Genomic DNA, 20,734 nt, shown 5'->3' on the forward strand with positions numbered 1-20,734 from the left:
TTTCCCTGGAGCATTGGAAGCTGAGAAGTTTATAAAATCATGAGAGTGTCGGGGCAGAGGTGAGCATGATAGCCATCACCAAGGAGAAGTGGCTAGAAAAACTGAAAAGTCTGAAGGTGGCTAAATCATCTGGACCAGAGTTCTGAAGGAAATAACTGATGAGATCCTGTAGGCATTAGTGGTGATCTTTCAGGAATCACTGGAGTCAGGAAGGGTCCCTGAGGCAAAGAAAAATTGCTAATGTAAGTCCCCTGTTTAAGAAGGGAGTAAGGCAAATAATGGAAAATTATAGTTCGATTAGCCTGACCTCAGCCATTGGTAAGATTTCGGAGTCCGTTGTGAAGGATGAGAATTTCGAATACTCGGAAGTGCATGGTAAAATAGGGCAAAGTCAGCATGGGTTCATCAAGAGTGGTCCGGCCCAACAATCTGTTAGAATTATTTGAGGAGGTAACAAGCAGGTTAGACCACAAAGAGCCAATGAATGTTATCTACTTGGACTTCCAGAAGGTGTTTGACAAACTGCTGCATAGGAGGCCGCTAAGTAACATAAGAGCCCATTATGTTAGAGGCAAGGTACTAGCATGGATAGAAGCTTGGCTGTCTGGCAGAAAGCAAGAGTGGGGATAAAAGGGTCTTTCTCAGGATGGCAGCTTGTGACAAGTGATGCTGTGTTGAGACCACATCTTTTCACTTTATGCATTAATGATCTAGATGAAGGAACTGAGAGCATTCTGGCTAAGTTTGCAGATGATACAAAGATAGTTGGAGGGACAGGTAGTATTGAGGAAGCAGAGAGGCTGCAGAAGAATCTAGACAGGTTAGGACAGTGGGCAAAAAAGTGGCAGATGGAATACAACATAGGGAAGTGTGAGGTCTTGGCACTTTGCACTTCTAAATGGGGAGAAAATTCAGAAATCTTAAGTACAAAGCGACTTAAGGAAATTCTGGACGAGAAATCCTAAGGTTAACTTGCAGGTTAAGTTGGTAGTTAGGAAGGCAAATGCAGTGGTGGCATTTATTTTGAGAGGGATACAGTATAAAAGCAGGGATGTACTTCTGAGGCTTTATCAGGCTGCGGTCAGACCATGTTTAGAGTATTGTGAGCAATTTTGGGCCACCTACCTGAGGAGGGATGTACTGGCCCTGGAGCGGGTCCAGAGGAGGTTCACAAGAATGGTCGCAGGACTGAAAGGCTTAAGATATAAAGAATGTTTGAGGGCTCTGCATCTATCCTCAGTGGAGTTGAGAAGGATGAGGGGGCATTCTAGTTGAAACTTACAGAATATTGAACCACCTGAACAGATTGGACATTAGGAAGATGTTTCCATAAGCAGAGTGACTAGGACCAGATGGCACAGTCTTAAAGTAAAGACCCTTTAGAACAGAGGCGAGGAGAAACTTCTTTAGCCGGAGAGTGGTGAATCTATGTAATTCATTGCCACAGAAGGCTGTGGAGGCCAGGCTATTGAGTATAATTAAGACAGAGATAGATAGGTTTTTGATTGTCAAGGGGATCAAAGGGTACAAGGAGAAAGCAGGAGAATAGGGTTGAGAAACTTATCGTTTATGATTGAATGGCAGAGCAGACTCTATGGGCCGAATGGTTTAATTTCTCATATTTCTTACTGTCATAGGAGGGGCATGGTTAGGGTAAATAAACAAGGTCTTTTCTCTGGGATGGGGGGAATCCACAACTATAGCGCATAGATTTAGCGTGAAAGGGAAAGATCTAAAAGGAATCTATGTATGGAATGAGCTGCCAGAGGAAGTGGTGGAGACTGGTACAATTACAACATTTAAAAGGCATCTGGTACATGAATAGGAAGCATTTCAAGGAATACGGGCCAAATGCTGGCAAATGAGACTGGATTTATTTAGGATATCTGTTCAGCATGGACAAATTAGACCGAAGGATTGATTTCCGTGCTGTAAATCAATATGACTCTATGGTGAGATGACGATCAATTTTAGGGCAAAAGCATGAGAACATAAAATTTATGAATGAATACTAGAATGTTTCCACTAATTGGCACTAATAGGGTGCAATAATCTTACTGCCATGAGTGGTTAGAAATATACATTTTTGAAAAAGGAAAACTGAAGAGTTTCTGAACTACTGAAACAACCAAGTTGACCCACAGAGGGATGGGTCTTTGATCGACAAAATTGTTTTACTTTCTCCATGTTTCAAAAATAGTGGTCTAATAGAAACCATGCTATTCTAAACCATTCCAAACCCTATTCCAGGTGTCTTGATTGTCAGTTTAGGTCTCCCATGCTATTGCAAGCAGAAATGATATTTCAGAGCAATACAGAAATGAAATAGAACCATCTTCAACAAATAGCACAGAAGCAATAAAGTGACCTGATAGCAGTCACTAAGGAAATGTTCCATTTTTAAGAGATGCATTCATGGTAGAAATGTTTTATTCTCCCTACTATTTAAACTGGAAAGACTCACGATTCATATTCATTTTCCCCTCAGCTATGGTTATTTGTTTAGTTCAAATTAAAGGAAGTGTAATTCTCTCAGTAGATGTCCATGTTTGCATTCCTACCACTAACTCTCTTAATCTAAAACAGACATGTGAAAACTCAAGAAAAGTGGATCTTTGATGTTACTAGAACAATATATGTTGTGTGATTTATATCAGTGCTGCTCAATGACAATGGGATAGACAGCACCATCGTTATACAGGAGAGCCTTGTGATTTAAGCTTCAGTGGGTCTCACTAGTTTGAAAGACTGCATAACTCACTTGCCGTTATGGGTCGTTTGCACTCATGAACTCACTTCCATAATAAACTGCTGCTGTCAGTAATATCCTATAGGTTTGTTCTAGAATAAACATGAAAAGATAAGGTCAATAATGGCTAATGAGTGGTTAATGAGTTATGGTTGGACAAATGCAGTTATGTATTATTGTTCTTCAACAATAAATGTTAAATTAGTAGCTATTTACCTGACGCTTTTACCTGGACTAAATTTTTCTTCCCTCAAGCAGTTCTATATCAGCCCTGAGCAGTGTCAACAGGTTACCCACTGTTACAAAGTGTCTTCCTCATGTCACAAGAAGATGGAGCAATCGTTAATGCTTGAGCAACCAAGCCATTGAATGGTTCATTAGGTTTCAAGAGGTTGTTTTTTCATTGAATGCCTTTTAGCTTCAATGGGTTGTTATCATTAGCACAGGGTGCAGCCCCAAAGTGGTGGTCTCAGACTTATGTTAGATATAGTCTGGGGCAAAGACTGTTAGCAGTTGCTTCCACCCTTTTTGCTTATTGAAAACTGAAACATCCAATTTCTGTAATTTTCATTTGTTCTATGTTTTGTAGCAATGCGGAGTGTTGTAATCTATAGGCATTAAACATTTCATAAACTCCATGGGCATTTTGCATTTCAAAAGAAAATTCAAATAACTGGAAAATAAAACAAACTGGGAATTACAATGAAGGTGAGTAATAGGAAACACTGAATTTTCATAAATGTATTTGAATGTACGAATTCATGATTTTAAAAGATCTTAAAATTTGCATTCGCAAATTAAATTCTCTTTTTCCTCTCACATTTACTCTTTAAAAGAGTGGACTATACTTCAAATTAACTCATTATTCATGAAATCCTTTGTGACATTCTGGAAAGACAGAACACACTATAGAAATGAAAATTCTTCATTAGAAAAATGATTTTTTTTCAAGAAGGATTTGCACATTTTTATTGTATTTCTGTTAATAGAAAAATTAGTTAAATAACAAATGTGCAAGTTTAGCTCTACTATTTGGTATTCATAATTTTTTCCTGTACAACTTTATGCACTGTTTTCATTTCACAATATGCTAGACAGAACACAGACAATAATTATTATAAGTTTCAAGTGCAAATTAATAGGTAAATTTAATTAAAATTGCACGTTGGTTGGCAGGCAAAAACCTCTCCTGCACTGAAAGTTATCAAGTGTGGAGTCAGATTGCTTCAATTAAAATTATTGCTGGATGTTTTTAGAAGTTTTGTTTAAGAATGCTTTTTCTTCATTCCTTTAAATCCAATTTCCCTTTCTCTTTCAAGTTTTTGTATGTGATTGACATCAAATCCAATATTCTAACTGACAATTGCTGAATGAGACTCTGCATTTCTCACATACAATTTTTAACCTGATTGCTTAAAGGAGATGTAAAGTTGCTTGCCTGGTTCACATACATTGAAATTCGACGTTTCAGGCATAAGCCCTTCATCAGGAATCAGGCTTATGCCCGAAACGTCGAATTTCCTGTTCCTTGGATGCTGCCTGACTTGCTGCGCTTTAACCAGCAACACATTGAGGTTAGCACTGCTGCCTCACAGCGCCAGGGACCTGGGTTCAATTCCCACCTCAGGCGACTGACTGTGTGGAGTTTGCACGTTCTCCCCGTGTCTGCGTGGGTTTCCTCCGGGTGCTCCGGTTTCCTCCCACAGTCCAGAGATGTGCGGGTCAGGTGAATTGGCCATGCTAAATTGCCCATAGTGTTAGGTGAGGGGTATATGTAGGGGTAGGGGTATGGGTGGGTTGCGCTTCGGCGGGTCGGTGTGGACTTGTTGGGCCGAAGGGCCTGTTTCCACACTGTAAGTAATCTAATCTAATCTAATTTTCAGCTCTGACCTCCAGCATCTGCAGACCTCACTTTTTCCTGGTTCACATATATCCCAAAGGTTTCGTAGAAGGTATAGCCCTTTTTGGATCATCAGCCAACAATAACTTGCCTGTAAACTGTGCTTTTGCATGACAAGTGCAAATGTAAAGCTGTTTTTCAGGGTAAAATAAAGTCCTTTTAATTGGAGTGCTTCTCCTATATTCCAGGAAATTCATTCATTCCATTGCCATAAATTCATTGTGCAGTGTTCCAAACACAAATTTTATTTTTTCAAGGATGGCAAGACCAGCCTTTTGTTAAATTTCTGCAGACAAGAACTTCTTAAATTATAATGTTGTCAGTAAAGATTCTAGTATCTCATGGATCTGCATCATGCATAAACTAAACTTTATAAGCTAAAACATTAAGATAATACAGATTTGAATTTTTCAGACTGTAATATTTATCTGAACGTACACATTACCTACTCATTATCTGATAATAATATAAGTCTGGCATCAGCATTGCATTACACCTAGGCCATCACACAATGATTTCTCCATTTACCTCATTTATGCTAGCAACTCTTAATCAACACTAAGAATGTTCAGAATAGGGATTAATGGGAGCCCTTCCTGTGATTTTCCATTCTTGAAGCAAGTGAACACACCCACAAATCAATCTGCACCGGGACAAATATGGTTTATTTCCATGAGAATGTATTTTGAACATTGTTCCTATTCTGCTTAATTAAATGCAGTAAACAAAAAACACAAAAAAAAAGCAGAAGTAGATTCTTTGGCCCCTCCAGCCTGTTCAGGCATTCAATACGTTAACCGCTGATTTGATTGGAATTCTCCACTTTCCTACCTGCTCTCCATGGCTCTTGACACCAACGTTGATCAAAAGTCTGTCTAACTCAACTTTAAATGTATTTAATGACACACTGCTTTTCGTATGAGTAAATATCAAAATCTAACAACATTCTGAGAGAAAAATTCTGATTTTAGCCTTAAATTGGAGATCCATTACTTTTTAAACCATGCCACTAGTTCTAGATTCACCATGTGGTGTAACTTCCTATTGGTTCTCCTAATGCAGCCCCCTCAGAAGTTTTATTGAGATTACATCTCAGCCTTCAAAACTCCAACAAGTTTGGACCTAGCCTGCTCTATCTTTCCGGTCAGTCAAACAGTCTGATTTCATTTGTTATTGTCACATGTACCTCGTGAAAGGTTTTGTTTTATACATAGTACAGGCAGATCATAACATGTAATGATCCTAGGGTGATTGAATAGAGTGAGGAATACAAAGTGGGACTACAAAGTTACAGCTTATAAATTAATAAGAAAAAGCTCCAGAAAGAGTAGGCTTGAGATGTGAAAAAGGAAGATACATTTTGACTGCATAAATTTAAGAAACACATGTTAAGGAGAAAATCAGTTGCATTAGCAATACATTGAGTCTAAAGAATAAACTTTAAACAAGATGACATCAAGTGAATGCAGAAGCTTGCCAGAAAGAAACCAAGGGAACAACAAAATGTAAAGTAGAACCAGAGTTACCCTTCACTGAGGCTCAAACCTCTGTAAGGTTATTGATAAGGGTAAAAGGGTTGACTCTTTCATTCTGATATGAATAATAAAACCATTTCAAATAGTTCTTGTATAACAGAAAGTGGCATATGTTGTTGATCCTTTTTGTGTAATAAACTTCAATGTTATTTTGTTAAACATCCATAGACATCCTCTTGTTCAGTGACTGCCCACCACAGTGATCAAATTCAAAAACAAAACAAGTGGGGGAGGGTGGGGGGGTTCATTCAGGATTAGAACTTGGTTGAATTTAACAGGAGTCTGAATCATTTGAAGCATGTACATGGAGGTTATGATCATAAAACTGGGAGAATTGTTGTAAAGTATAATACATAGATTGGAATTTCAAAATGGCTTGATTGTTGATGACATTTTTCAGAGAAAATGTAATTGTCAATTATTTTAAACCTTTGACCAAGGCCAAACTAGAAAAAGTAGTGGATGAATTGTAGATTGAAAGAAAAACAGGATGTTGGAAGCATAAGTTTAAAGTAATTGTCCAATAATTAAAATAAGGAGAGAAATCTGAAATTGATATGGCATCACTGGAAGTATCTAAAATTAAGTTAGAGATGAAAGAAAAAATTGAAACAGAAGATAAAGGAGAAGAAAAGAGAAATTAAAAATGTAGAGAGTGAAGAGTAATGAACAAAGAAGAAAAAAAATGGAGAAATGGAAGTAAGAAAGCAAGCAAGAGAAGAGAAAGAAAGGCAAAGAGAAATGGAAAAACAGGACATTGAAAAAGAGAAATTTTACCATCTTAACTCCCTTAGTTAGCTACAGATGGTGCATCCTTTCCATCGAGACTTTCTTTCTTAACATCTGTATCTTTATTGAAAGTTATGAGGTAACTCCTTAAATGTCAGCCAATAATTCTCGATCATTTTATCCTATTTTCCCAGCCCACTTCAGCCATATTTGTCTGGGTATTTTTGCAATTTCTTTAAAGTTTAAGACCAATTTTGTTCACTTTCAAATAAAAAAGATATTCTATCATGTTATGATACCTCTTGCCTAGAGAATCAATTACTGTTAGATAATTAATGAATCCTGTATCGTTACACATTACAAAGTCCAATAAAGTTTCCTCTTGGTTAGTTCCAAAATGTAGTGTTCTATGAAACTGTCCGCAATATATTATGAATTCATCCTCCATGTTACCTTTTGCCATTTTGATTTGTCGAAACTGTGTGAAAATTAAAATTATCCATGGTTAATGCAATACCTTTCATATAACCCCACATTGTTCTTAATCTACACTCAGAAAACAAAAGCACCAGTGTTGATCAAATCTTTTCTGTACAGGCAGTTGAATTAACTACTGCCACATCTTCCACAATACCAACTACAACCATGTGGTTTTTCACAAACAGCAATATTTAGCATGTATAAAATCAAGACATCTTTAGCCAGTAAGAAAATAGGGTAATGGCAGATCAAACTATGTTTCTGGCAGTTTATTCAAGCAATGATTATTCAAATCAAATGCTCAGTCATTCATTCTCCACTGTTGTGTATTAAGATGTTATAAAAATTTTAATTGAGAAAATACATGGCAGCTTTGCATAAATTTAAAAATTGGCAGATCATTAGAAATTAAGAATGCTATTTCAACTTCTTAGCAAGAAATATTAATTTTAATCCCCAGTGATGGTAGTTTATGGCTATTTAGTAACTAACTGAACTATGTAATTTTCAGTGTGCTGAAAACAGGGCAAGAATCTTGTTGTGATGTTGATTCCTTGCAAACTGGACACTTCTACCATGAAGTAAGACAAAAGCTTTTGCCAATGGCATCTTGAACAGAAAGATGCCACGTATGTGCATCTTGCAAGCGCATTTACATCACGATTGTGATACTTTTTACATCAAACCACTAGCATCTGGCATCTATGCTTACTCATGAAGTTAAAGCTTTTGGACTGAGGTTTCAAAGACTAAATACCATCCAAGGAGGAGAGCTGAGTTTAAAAAAAATAAGAGGTGTCAAATTTAATCATTGTAGAAGGTGAGCTCAGAGTAAGCAACTTTGACCAGAACATTTAATGTTATGTCAAGGTACAACATTCCAATTCATCATCATCATCATCATCATCATCATCGGCAGCCCCTTGCAGACAAAGATAACCCTCTTCCACTCTCAGGTGGCTGTACAGTCTGATGCAGCTTCTGCAAGTTCTGTTACATGTGGGACAAAAGGTGGTCGTGGGAAGGAATAGATGGGATGTTGGTATGGCAGCACACTCCTTACATTGAGAGTTGCCATCGGGAAAAAGCAGAAGCCAGGCAAAAACAAAGTGCTCAACACCTTTCTGGTTGCTCTTCAGTGATTCCCAGGTGTTTGTAGGAATGCTACACTCAGCCAGTGAGGCCTTGAGGGCATCAATGAAATGCTTCCTCAGTCCACCTCGGGCTCGCCTGCCATTTCAGAGCTGGGAAGTCTTACATCGGTCATACAATGTGCCCGGTCCATCGCAGCAGATCAAGGAAGGGTCAGTGCCTCGATGCTGGGGATATTGGCCTGGTTCAGGACGCTGGTGTTTGTGCGTTTTTCTTCCCAGAATATTCACAAGGTCTTGTGCAGCCAGCGTTGGTGGTACTGCTCCAACACCCTTAGGTACCTGCTATAAACAGTCCATATCTCAGAGCCATATAGGAGGGCTAGAACCACCACAGCTCTGTAGACCATGGGCTTGGTGTTGAATCAGATGTTGTTGTCCTCAAACACCCTCTTCCTTAGGCGGCTGAAGGCTGCGCTAGCAAACTAAAGCAGTACTGGATGTCTTCAATAGCCACTTTAGCCGACAGCACATTCCCCAGTTATTGGAAATGTCAATATTCTATAAGGTTTCCCATGGACCTTGATGATTAGGGTTCACTCCACATTGCTGGGCCAGGTTAGTGAGGATCTTTGTCTTGCGAATGTTCAGGGTGAGACCCATGCTCGCGTATGCCTCATAACGGTGCTGACAATGGTCTGGAGTACATCCTTTGAGATTGTACATACGTAAGCATCATCTGTGTACTGCAGCTCAATGACATTGATTGGGGTGACTTTGGTTTTGTCTTGAATGTGGCAGAGGTTGAATAATATCCCACAGGTGCTGTAAGATAGCTCCACTCCAATGGGGAACTTGTCGGCGGTGAGATGAAGTATTGTAGCGAGGTAGATCGAAAACGGTGTTGGGATGATGACACAGCTCTGCTTGACATCACTCCAAACGAGAAATAGGTCAATGGTGGGGCGATTTGTCATTACCACAACTTCCGTATCATTGTGGAGTAGACGAAGGATGGGGAAAAACGTCATGGTGTAACCAAAGCAGAGAAGGATGCTCCATAATGCTTCTCGATTGACAGTGTCAAAGGCCTTTGTAAGGTGGAAGAAGGCCCTGTATAGGGGTAAGTTCTTTTCTCTGCATTTCTCCTGCAGCTATCGTGCAGTGAATATCATTTCCGTTGTGCCCCTCCACGGCTGACAGCTACACTGCAATTCCAGGAGACATTCCTCAGCCATAGAGAGGAGACAGTTAAGAAGGACCTTGGCAATGACTTTTCGAAAGATTTACAGCAGGGAGATTCTCCTGAAGTTACCAAGTCAGATTTGTTCCCTATTTTAAAAATGCACAAGATTGTGAGATCTCAGAGCTCTCCTGGCATGTTCTCCTTCCAGATAAGGCAGACAAGGGCATGTAGCTGCAGCAGGAGCTCTTTGCCTCTGCACTTCAATGCCTCAGCAGGGATACTGTCTGCTCAAAAAGCCTTGTTGCTCTTAAGCTGGTGGGCGGCCTTCTCTACTTCGTGCAGGACTACGGTATTTCTGAGCTTGTTTCAAAACATTGGTAGCATGGTCCAGTTAGAAGTGGAACAATGATGAGATAATGAAGAGCCTGCTCCTGCTCCTAAAAAGGTTTTGTAGACCTCCATAAAGCCCTTCGATTGGTATACTGAGTGAACTTCTCATGTATCTTTTCAACCTCCTGTACCACTTAGCGTTTTTTGGCATGGTTTTTCAATGGATCAAATGTTTTGCAAAGAATTGTATTTTCAGTTCATTCTTGACTGGATATCTATACAATTCTTTTGAAATGCTGTTCATTGATAGAACATTAGCTTTTCTGATTGGATTGTTTTACTTCTCTGTGCTCATTTCTATTACTTCTTTAATAACAAGCCACCTGTAATATTGGTCTATTGGGAAAGGACTGGTTTGGGATATGTTTTTCCTTTAGCATTAATAGCTTTATGTTGGTGGCAAGAGTACTACATGAGCATGCTGCTGGCTACACTGAATATCCTTTGATAGCCTTATTCAATAAAATCTATTGATCTTAATTTTGAAAGCTTCAACTGACCTAGTATTCACAGCCTTTGGGGAAAGGGAGTTCCAGAATCTTACTATTCTTTGAACTGCTTCCTGATTACATTCTCAATGCCTGACTCTAATTTTAAAATTATGCCATCTTGTTCCAGTTTGCTTATAATGCTTTTGGAATTTTATATACCTTGATCAGAGTACCCTTCAACTTTTTATACTCTAGGGAAAACAAACCAAGTTTATCTAACCAGGCTACATGATTTAACTCTAAGTCCCAGTATGATTCTGGTGAGCATAAACTGCACCCTCTCCAAGATTAACATCCCTTCTGAGGCGAGATATTGCAATTGAATTCAGTACTCCAGGTTGGGGATATGGTAGTGTGCAAAAGACAAGTCAGCATGACTGGATGGAATTTTCTCATATGCTTATGGATTCATTGTGCATTGATATTCATTAAATTAAATTCAACCACATTGTATCTCATTATCATTCCACAGCCTGTTTTCTTATTCTTCCCTCACTTTTAAAAATGCTACTGAGTTCTACACCAGTAAGACTATTGCTAAAAATTGAATTGAGTTAGGCATTTGATTGCATAAAGCACCCTCCTTCTTCAAAGTTCAAACTGTGTCAGCAAACATTTCTTTCACTTGTCAGATCTGTCAACCTTATCCCTGATATTAAATTTATTTTATCATGTTTCACCAAAAGTTGCCTCAATAATCCATTACCCATTTCTTCACAGTTAATAAATTTCTACTCAAACAATGTGTCATTTCCTTTTCTAAAAAGCTACATTATATCTTACCAATGTCAGTTCTTCGCCTAGCTCAGTCGAACTATCTTTGTCAAATATTTCTACACTCTCCTAGTTCCTTCTCTTGTCCATCTTCTGCTTGCAGCCATGTTGTATAGTTCAGTATATTTTCCTTCAAGTAATTTATAAACATTCAATATTAGAAAATTTATGGAACATATTTTCATTAATTAGTTGACAGAAAACCAATGTATGTTCTTCAAAGCAATAATAGAATGCTCTTACTATAAGGCTTAATAACTTGAAAGTCTTGTAACGAAGTTGTATCAGACATGCCAGCATTTTTTTCTTAGAAAATAATGACTATTTGAGAATGATTACTGATATAGTCTCGATGGTGTTTGAATTATGTACACCTTTGAGTGAGTTACAACCTATAATCGGTCACTGATATATTGTTTATATAGAAAATAATGGATGTCCAAAAGTGACTGCAAGGAGTGTGAGTGAATTCTAGGGTACTTGACTTTATGTAATCCTTTCACTGTTGGTAGTTGTGCCTTCACATTCCTGACCCTAAGTTCTGGAAGCTGCTCTTTCAGCCTCTCTTGCTCTCTCGTTTTAACATGCTCCCCGAAGCCTAGGATTTTGATCCAGCTTTCGTGCACCTGTCCTAATTTCTCCTTATGTGACTGTATAGTAGAAAAGCTTTAGCAATTTATTCTAAGTAACTAAAATATCAGCATTGAAATCATTATTGTTTATACTCTGCATAGATGATGATGGGCACCTTGGAGATAGAATTGTACTCCCCATCTGTTTGGCTCAATGACACATTGGGACTTGGGAAGGAGGCAAGGGCATGTAGCTGCAGCAGGAGCTCTTTGCTGACTGCTGTCCTTGATTGGACAGAACAGCCACTTAATTGACTGTCTCATTTAAAATCACCCTCAGGTTTACTCCACCAACATATCTAGGTTTAAGCTCTGTTTCATCCCAACATCAAGGTAAAACCAGAGAACAAAAGTTCTACCCAATGAAAACCACTGAAAATTAGTACTTCTAATGTAATCACTGTAGTTTGAGAAACCAACGAGAAATTTTGCATTTACTACATTTCAATTAATACTTAAGAAACAGATTACAAAATATTAATTTGCATTCATACAGTGCCTTTAACTCTGTAAGACATGTCAAGACATTTCAGATGAGAGTCATGAAACAATGTTTGGTATTGAGTCACATAAGGAGAAATTAGGACAGGTGCACGAAAGCTGGATCAAAATCCTAGGCTTCGGGGAGCATGTTAAAACGAGAGAGCAAGAGAGGCTGAAAGAGCAGCTTCCAGAACTTAGGGTCAGGAATGTGAAGGCACAACTACCAACAGTGAAAGGATTACATAAAGTCAAGTACTTGCAAGCCATCAGCATTGAAGATGCACAGCTATGAACAGGATATAAAGCTTGGACGAATTACAAGGGATGAAAGAAGAATGGCCATGAAGGGTTTAGAAAACAAGGATGAGAGAGTTTTAAAATATGAGCATTGCCAGAGTAGCGTTATCTGTCCTTACAATGGGTGACAGACAAGACAGTTTTGCTGTGAGTTTAGATACGGGCAGTCGAGTTTTGAATGAGCTCTCAGTTTATGCCAAGTGGAAGATTGTTGATTATCTAAAACAGCATTGGAATCGTCAGTTCTGAAGAAGAGTTGGACCAGACTAGAAACATTAACTCTGTTTCTCTCTCCACACATGACGCCAGACCTAACTAGTTTCTCCAACATTCTCTATGCTTGTTTCAGATTTCCAGCATCTTCAAGATTTTAATTTTATTTACTGCAACAGTCAGGTTGAGAAGCAAAGGCATGAATGAGGATTTCAACAGCAAATGAACTGTGACAGGGTAGAAAGGCAATGTTATGGAAATGAAAGTAGGCTGGTGGCAGAGCAGATGTGTGGTACTGAACTCACTCCACATTGAATACAACATCAAGAATAAAAAAAAATTCTGGTTCAGCAGTGGCGAGAGGGATAAACACAATTTGTGGTGTGTGCTAAACTCTTCCCAATAATCAGTCAAAGAAAACTAACCAATAGGTTATTTACAATATATTATAGGTTTTGAATATGGCATAACAAAAAAAAAACGGTATCCTTTCCCTCACCCCTAATTAAAATGCAATTTGAAGTTAATATTGAACATCTTTATTCCCATAAATGAAATTATTTATTGCTTGTAATTTTTATTATCGATTGTCAAGTTGTCAGATATTTTTAAGTATCTGATGCAATTTTGTGTTCAGATTGTTGACAGAACTCATGGGTTTAAGTCAAAAACAGCTAAGGCTACAGTGAAATTGAAGAGAACATTTTTCAGATGACTATAAGTATTTGATATGTGGGAACGATCAGATTTAGCGGAGTTCTTTTTCATTACAATTGTTAAGGTATGAATGTGAAATTTGCATGGTGAAGGTGCATCAGCATATCAAATAAATTTAAAAATTAAAAGTACAATAATAAAAGTAAATATTATTTAACAAACCTACATACATTTCTGTACATCCAAGTTATTAACGTATTACTGTAGCAACTGAAAACTAATGGAAATGGGTTATAAGTTTGCTTGCTGAGCTGGAAGGTTCATTTTCAGACATTTCGTCACCACATGAGGTAACATTATCAGTTATGGAATGTGGAATTTTTGTGAAAGGTACAAGAAAGACAGGCAATACTTTTTCAGAATCAGCATGAGGCTGAAAGCTCCGAGCCTCTTTCCTGATGCAGGGCCTTTGCCCGAAACATCGATTTGCCTGCTCCTTGGATGCTGCTGACCTGCTGTGCTTTTCCTGCACCACTCTAATCTTGACTCTAACCTCCAGCATCTGCAGCACTCACCTCTGCCTAATATTTAATCAGACTCAGGTCTTCACTGAATAAATTCTATATTAAATGATTTCCCCAAAATGTTTTCCTTTCCATCGTGGGTTAAAAAATAAATCTGTAAGAAATAAATCAACATGGCATGACTCCATCAGAGTCTCAAAAAATGTTTTCACTCATGTCATGGTTCAGAATATTGACTATTTTAAGTAGGTGGTTTATTCTTTGGTGGCATTATGAATAGCTGAGTGCTTGTGATTCACACATGACTGTATCTACAGTATGCAAACAAAGGAAAAGGATTATTAACATTTAAAAATACAGCATTCTGCCAGGCCAACTGATGCTAACAAATGGCTGCCTCAGTACAAAGAAACAGTAATAGGTAAGCATAAGTGAATATAAGAAACTAAGTCTAATGATCTGTTCCAAAATTACAACAAAAGTAGTTGAACCATGCTGAAATCATCATTATTGAAATTTCTACCTTTTGTTGTTGTGCAATATACATCAATAATAATATATTTGTATCACATGATTCCTGAAGATTTAATTTGTGATAACAGGAATTTAATCTACAGTGTAAAATAACACATGCAACTCACTTTTCTCTCTCATCTTTCCCTTGTTAGACAAATTGTATGTTATCTCAAGTCAGAATCATATAGCAAGTTTGCCCTCTTGTGACTTTCAGCTCTCACTGCAGCCATATTCAGCTGGAATGGAGTATTTTAAGACCAGAAGATATAGGAGTGGAAGTAAGGGCATTCAGCCCATTGAGTCCACTCCGCCATTCAATCATGGCTGATGGGCATTTCAACGCCACTTACCTGCATTCTCCCGTACCCCTTAATTCTTTGCGAGATTAAGAATTTATCAATTTCTGTCTTGAAGACATTGAACGTTCCAGCCTCCACTGCGCTCCGTGGCAATGAAGTCCACAAACCCACCACTCTCTGGCTGAAGAAACGTCTCCTCACTCCAGTTTTAAATTGATACCTTCTAATTCTAAGACTGTGCCCATGGGTCCTAGTATTCCCTACCTGACAGGAATAAATTCCCAGTGCGCCCCCTTTTTAAGCCATCCATTATCTTGTAAGTTTCTATTAGGTCTTCCCTCAATCTTCTAAACTCTAATGAATACAATCCCAAGATCCTCAGCCGTTCATCGTATGTTAGGCCTACCATTCCAGGAATCATCCGTGTGAATCTCCTCTGGATATGCTCCAGTGCCAGTATGTCCTTCCTGAGGTGTGGGGCCCAAAACAGGACACTGTATTTTAAATGAAGCCTAACCAGAGCTTTATAAAGTCTCAGTAGCATACCGCTGCTTTTACATTCCAACCCTCGAGAGAAATGACAATATTACATTTGCTTTCTTAACCATGGACTCAACCTGTACGCTAACCTTTAGAGAATCGTAGCACTTCCAGATCCCTTTGTACTTTGGCTTTAGGAATTTTCTCACCGTTCAGAAAATAGTCCATGCCTGTATTTGTTTTTCCAAAGTGCAAGACTTCGCATTTGCTCACGTTGAATTTCTTGGATCACTCTCCTAAACTGTCTAAATCTTTCTGTATTCTCCCCACCTCCTCAGAACTACCTGCCTGTCTGCCTAACTTCATATCATCAGCGAACTTTGCCAGAATGCCCCAGTCTCTTCATCCAGATCATTGATATATAAAGTGAACAGCTGCAGCCTCAACACTGAACCCTACGGGACACCACTTGTCACTCGCAGCCATTCTGAAAAATAACCTTTTATCCCAAATCTCTACCTTCTACCAGACAGGCAATTCTCAATCCATGCCAGTAGCTCACCTCAAACACTATGGCACCTCACCTTACTCAGCAGCCTCAAAAACCTTTTGGAAGTCTAGGTAGATAACATCCACAAGGTTTCCCTGGTCTAACCTACTTGTTACTTCTTCAAAGATTTCTAACAGGTTTGTCAGGCACGACCTCCCCTTACTAAATCCATGCTGACTTGTTTTAATATGACCCTGCACTTCCAACAATTTAGAAATCTCCTCCTTAACGATGGACTCTAGAATTTTACCTACAACAGAGGTTAGGCTAATCGGCCTATAATTTTCCATCTTTTGTCTTGATCCTTTCTTGAACAAGGGGGTTACAACAGCAATTTTCCAATCATCTGGGACTTTCCCTGACACCGGTAATTTTTGAAAAATTACAACCAACGCCTCCGCTATTTATTCAGCCACCTCCCTCAGAACTCTAGGATGCAGCCCATCCAGGCCAGGAGATTTATCGATTTTTAGACCTTTTATCTTGTCTAGCACTCTCTCTTTTGTAATGGCTACCATACTCAACTCTGCACCGTGACTCTCCTTAATTGTTGGAATATTACTCATGTCTTCCACTGTGAAAACTGACACAAAGTATTTATTTCAGCTATTTCCTTATCACCCATCACTAGCTTTCCTGCATCAATTTGGAGTGACCCAATTTCTACTTTTGCCTCTCATTTGTTTCTTATGTATTGAAAGAAACCTTTCCTATAATTTCTAATATAACTGGCTGGCTTACCTTCACTTTTGATCCTCTCCTTCCTTATTTCTCTCTTTGTTATCGTAGCCTTCCCAATCTTCTGATTTCCCAGTGCTCTTGGCCACCTTATAGGCTCTTTCTTTTTCTGTGATACATTTCATGACTTCCTTTGTCAGCCCATGATCACCGTGACTTTGTCTTTCTGACATGCCCTATCTTTTTCCTGGTACATCTTGCGCCCGTGGTCCTGACCACTGCTGGAAGGTCTGTACACAACTCCCATTATGGTTTTTTTGCCTTTTTGGTTCCTCAACTCCACCCACACAGATTCCACACCTTCTGACCCTATGTCATTCAGTGTCATAGATTTAATTTCATTCTTAACAAGGCAACCCCATGCCTTCTGCCCACCTAACTGTCTTTTCGAAAAGTTGTATATCCTCGGATGTTTAACTGCCGGTCCTGAACCCCCTGCAACCATGTCTCTGTGATGCCTGCCACATCATAATCATTCACGATGAGTTGTGCCGTTAATTCACCTACTTTGTTATGAATACTACGAGCATTCAGGCAAAGCACCTAAATGCTAATTTTTTTATTACTAGAAGGGATGGAAGTCATGAGGATATGTCCTAAGTTACCCTTCCTTTTTCCTTTTAATTTTGAATTAACTTGTTCAATCATGTTGTGATTGAGATAGGCGTGACTTGAATTAGGCCTTCTAGCCTAGAGGCAAGGGTGCTACCACTTGGCCACAAGAGCCATGTGGGCTGGATTTAAGAGAGGCATCAGGGATCTGACAGGCAGTTCAATTGTCAATCAACTGCATTGTTGACAGGATGCCATTTTGAAATGTGATGGCCAAAAAAACTAAAAGACAACTAATTAATGGGGACCTTGTTGGTGGCTGCCACTGCTTTACCAATTAAGATATGCAGCTTATCATAAAGGCAGATTGAATGTGGCCATGGGGGACACAGACAAAAGGATCACTCATGTCAGCATTAATTGCTCCCACAGTTTTGAATACAGATCAACTACAAAAAGGCTTAATTGACCCTACCCACCCATTCCTCACCCCACCCCTCATTTTTGATGGTTTCCATTGTCCATAATGGGCTTTGTATGTAAACTTCTAATTGGCTGGCGGTGCTGATTAATATTTAAAAACAAAAAAAAATCACATTGATTTGTTGGTGGGAAAATCTACTGGTTGTGTATGATAACATTCCCAGGTATACAAAAAGGAAAAAAATGAAAAGGAAACCTAGGTAGGCTTTGCAGCAAGTCTGACAACAAATTTCTTAGGGCTCATGCGAGCAAAACATTGGAAGTTGCAGCATCTACCAGATGTGCTTCATAACCAGTTCCTTCAAAGCTTGTTAGCTTTAAAAATGCTTAATAGGGCATTAATAGGCAACAGAGACATTGCCAACCTCCTCCCCATCCTTATCAGCCTTTTGAAGATTCAAAACTGTCCTGGAAGTGTCAGGACTCAGATTGCAATTTTGAATTCTCATCTGCAATGGTCCATTCAGTCTGTTAACTTTAGATTTTCACAAAACAGTTTTAATGAAATGTCTCCTGCAATGTATCTATGGTTGACTACTTTTAATATTTAAGACAGTAGTCTATTACATTAAACAATGTACATTGATCATTTACCAACCGTTTCATTTAAGTCAATGGAAACTGCTAAAATATTTTAGAACTAGATGACAAGTAATATCTAGTAACTTAAGTTTGTTCAAGCATACTGCTAATCCAATGTAGTACTTCAGGATTTGGAGGAAAAGTTCAACACATCTAATCCGAATAACAGTTATTCTGTATCTGGCACATATATCACCAGCCTGAGGGTAATGGCAGGATTACAAAAATCATTAAGTGCACTGCATCTTTAATATGTATTGCTCCGTCCAGTTTATTGTAATTAGAGTGTTAATTCAATTAGGTCTTGGTGAAGACTTTATAGCTGACTTGTAGAGGTAAGTAGTTACAGTACATTGTGATTTCAATGCAAGTTTATTCTGCAACAAAAGTTGGTCTATAACTGGATGAAATTTTGATTTAGAGACTGAAGATTTTCGTAAGTATAGTCAACAGGTGTGGTTCTCAAGAGTACATTTCTGCGTGTTGATTACATCAAGGGTGAAATAATCAGGAAAAATGGCAAAGTAAACAGACTATTATGGCACATTAACAGCCAACAGCATCAACGTGGCAATTAAAACAAGTAAAAGATAGATTAAAACTGCTAGATAGCTGCAGTTCATTCAGATTTAGTCATTCCTTGAGCAATTACACTAAACTGCGATATCCAAGCTCGTTGCTAAACCAATATTCAACAATTAACTGGCACTGAAAGAGCAAGAAGAATTATTGATTTTTTTAAACCATTACTTGAGCTTAAAATGGCAGGAACAAGAATTTTTGATTGGTTTATTCATTGTTTTCAAAACAAATCAACCAGTGATAGAATGTATACAGTTTACAGAATATCAATAATGAGTGGTCAATTTTCTACCCTTTTGTTTTTTTGTCTAGAATTTTACCATTTTAGCAAAATCATATTTTTTCCTACAAGAGGTTTATAAATTGATGCTCTCAATATGGAGCCAAAAGCTGGTGTAAATAATGGGGTTTGAAATTACATAGAATACAGTCTGTCCTGCTGCTTTTATCTAAAATAATGATGTTGGCCCAATGCGCAGTCAGTCCAATGACCAAGCAAATGGGAAGATCAAAATTCTCAAAAAAAAAAGTGATCAGTTCAACATCTTCAGAAAGAAAATAGATATTAGCTAACAGTTCTGATACCCCTAAAGCATTAAGTTGTCTTTTCTCTTTACTGATGGCATGTGACCTGTTCCACATTTATAGCATTTTGTGTTTTTACTTCAGATTTCCAACATTTGCAGCTTTTAATTATTTTCATTTTTCCCAGATTTTACAAAAATTAAAAAGCTCTTATTTTTTTGCCCTGGAGTGTTTGTTTTACTAGGACTTCTTGGTTTAAACCAAAATCATTTCCTATAATTAACTTCTTTAGGAATCATCTACTTCTAGTCAGCTCCAAATGTACCCTTACTTTCCTTCTATAATTTCAAACCAATGTTCAATAACTTTTTGTTTAATTGATCTAGCACTCTATAGTATGATTTACACATGTTGTGGCCTCCTGAGGCAGTTGGAAATGCAAGAAGTAGCCAACTGCTTTGTTTAAATGAAGTGACTTCTCTTTATAAAGGCTAATTTTGACAGTTTGCAGCAGAGTGCACAGGCGAACATATCATAGCATTTGAAACTACGGATTTATAACCAACTTTAACCATACACTTAATTGGAGTTCTTTGCCACAAGTTTGTAACTCACTCACAGGTACCCATTCTACGTACCCTATAAGAATTTATAACTTGACTCAAAACACAAGATAAAATCAAAACTGACCAATAATTTGTGCACAGTATGTTTCCTCGAATTTGGACAATGCTCCTACTGGAGACGTACCCCATTCGTCAAGGGCAAGAATGTCCATTTATATTTTCTTATTTTTCTTTCCAAATATCATTGTTACCACATGTTAGTTGTTGCACATGTTAGTTGTTGAGCACAACATTCTGTAAATGCCCCAATTTACCACAATTTTTGCATAGCTTTTCGCATCAAATTGACTTATGGTCTCCAAGTGAAAATGCCAACTAGAAATAAAACTATAGGCAGTCTTAGGTTTAAAACTACACCAACAAGCAAGTGATAAATATCCCCCAAATTGTATCAAATCTAAGACAGTCTTGATACTAAAACCACGCAAGGTTTCAAACACAGGCTGCTTTTTAATTACTCTTCCATTTGCAAAGCCTCTACACAGGAACTCTTCAGTCATTATTAGGAGAGCAAGGCAGGGGTACCTCTTCTCTAAATCAATAAAATCTAAACCCAAACTAGTTTCTGATTTGTACAAACATGTTCAGAGAATATGGCCATTCCTGCCAAGACATTTGTTTCCCCATCGCTAACATGCTAGGGCCTTAAGGCACTTAGAAGTCAATCACA

General features: G+C 38.2%; 1 protein-coding gene across 2 annotated transcripts in view; it reads right to left on the reverse strand.

Moving 5' to 3' along the window:
• ass1 (argininosuccinate synthase 1) overlaps positions 1 to 20,734 on the reverse strand; it is a 157,638-nt gene that overhangs the window by 79,926 nt on the left and 56,978 nt on the right. The gene's annotated exons all lie outside the window — the stretch shown is intronic.

The sequence above is a fragment of the Hemiscyllium ocellatum genome, chromosome 21, assembly GCF_020745735.1.
Source record: "Hemiscyllium ocellatum isolate sHemOce1 chromosome 21, sHemOce1.pat.X.cur, whole genome shotgun sequence".
Taxonomy (NCBI): domain Eukaryota; kingdom Metazoa; phylum Chordata; class Chondrichthyes; order Orectolobiformes; family Hemiscylliidae; genus Hemiscyllium; species Hemiscyllium ocellatum.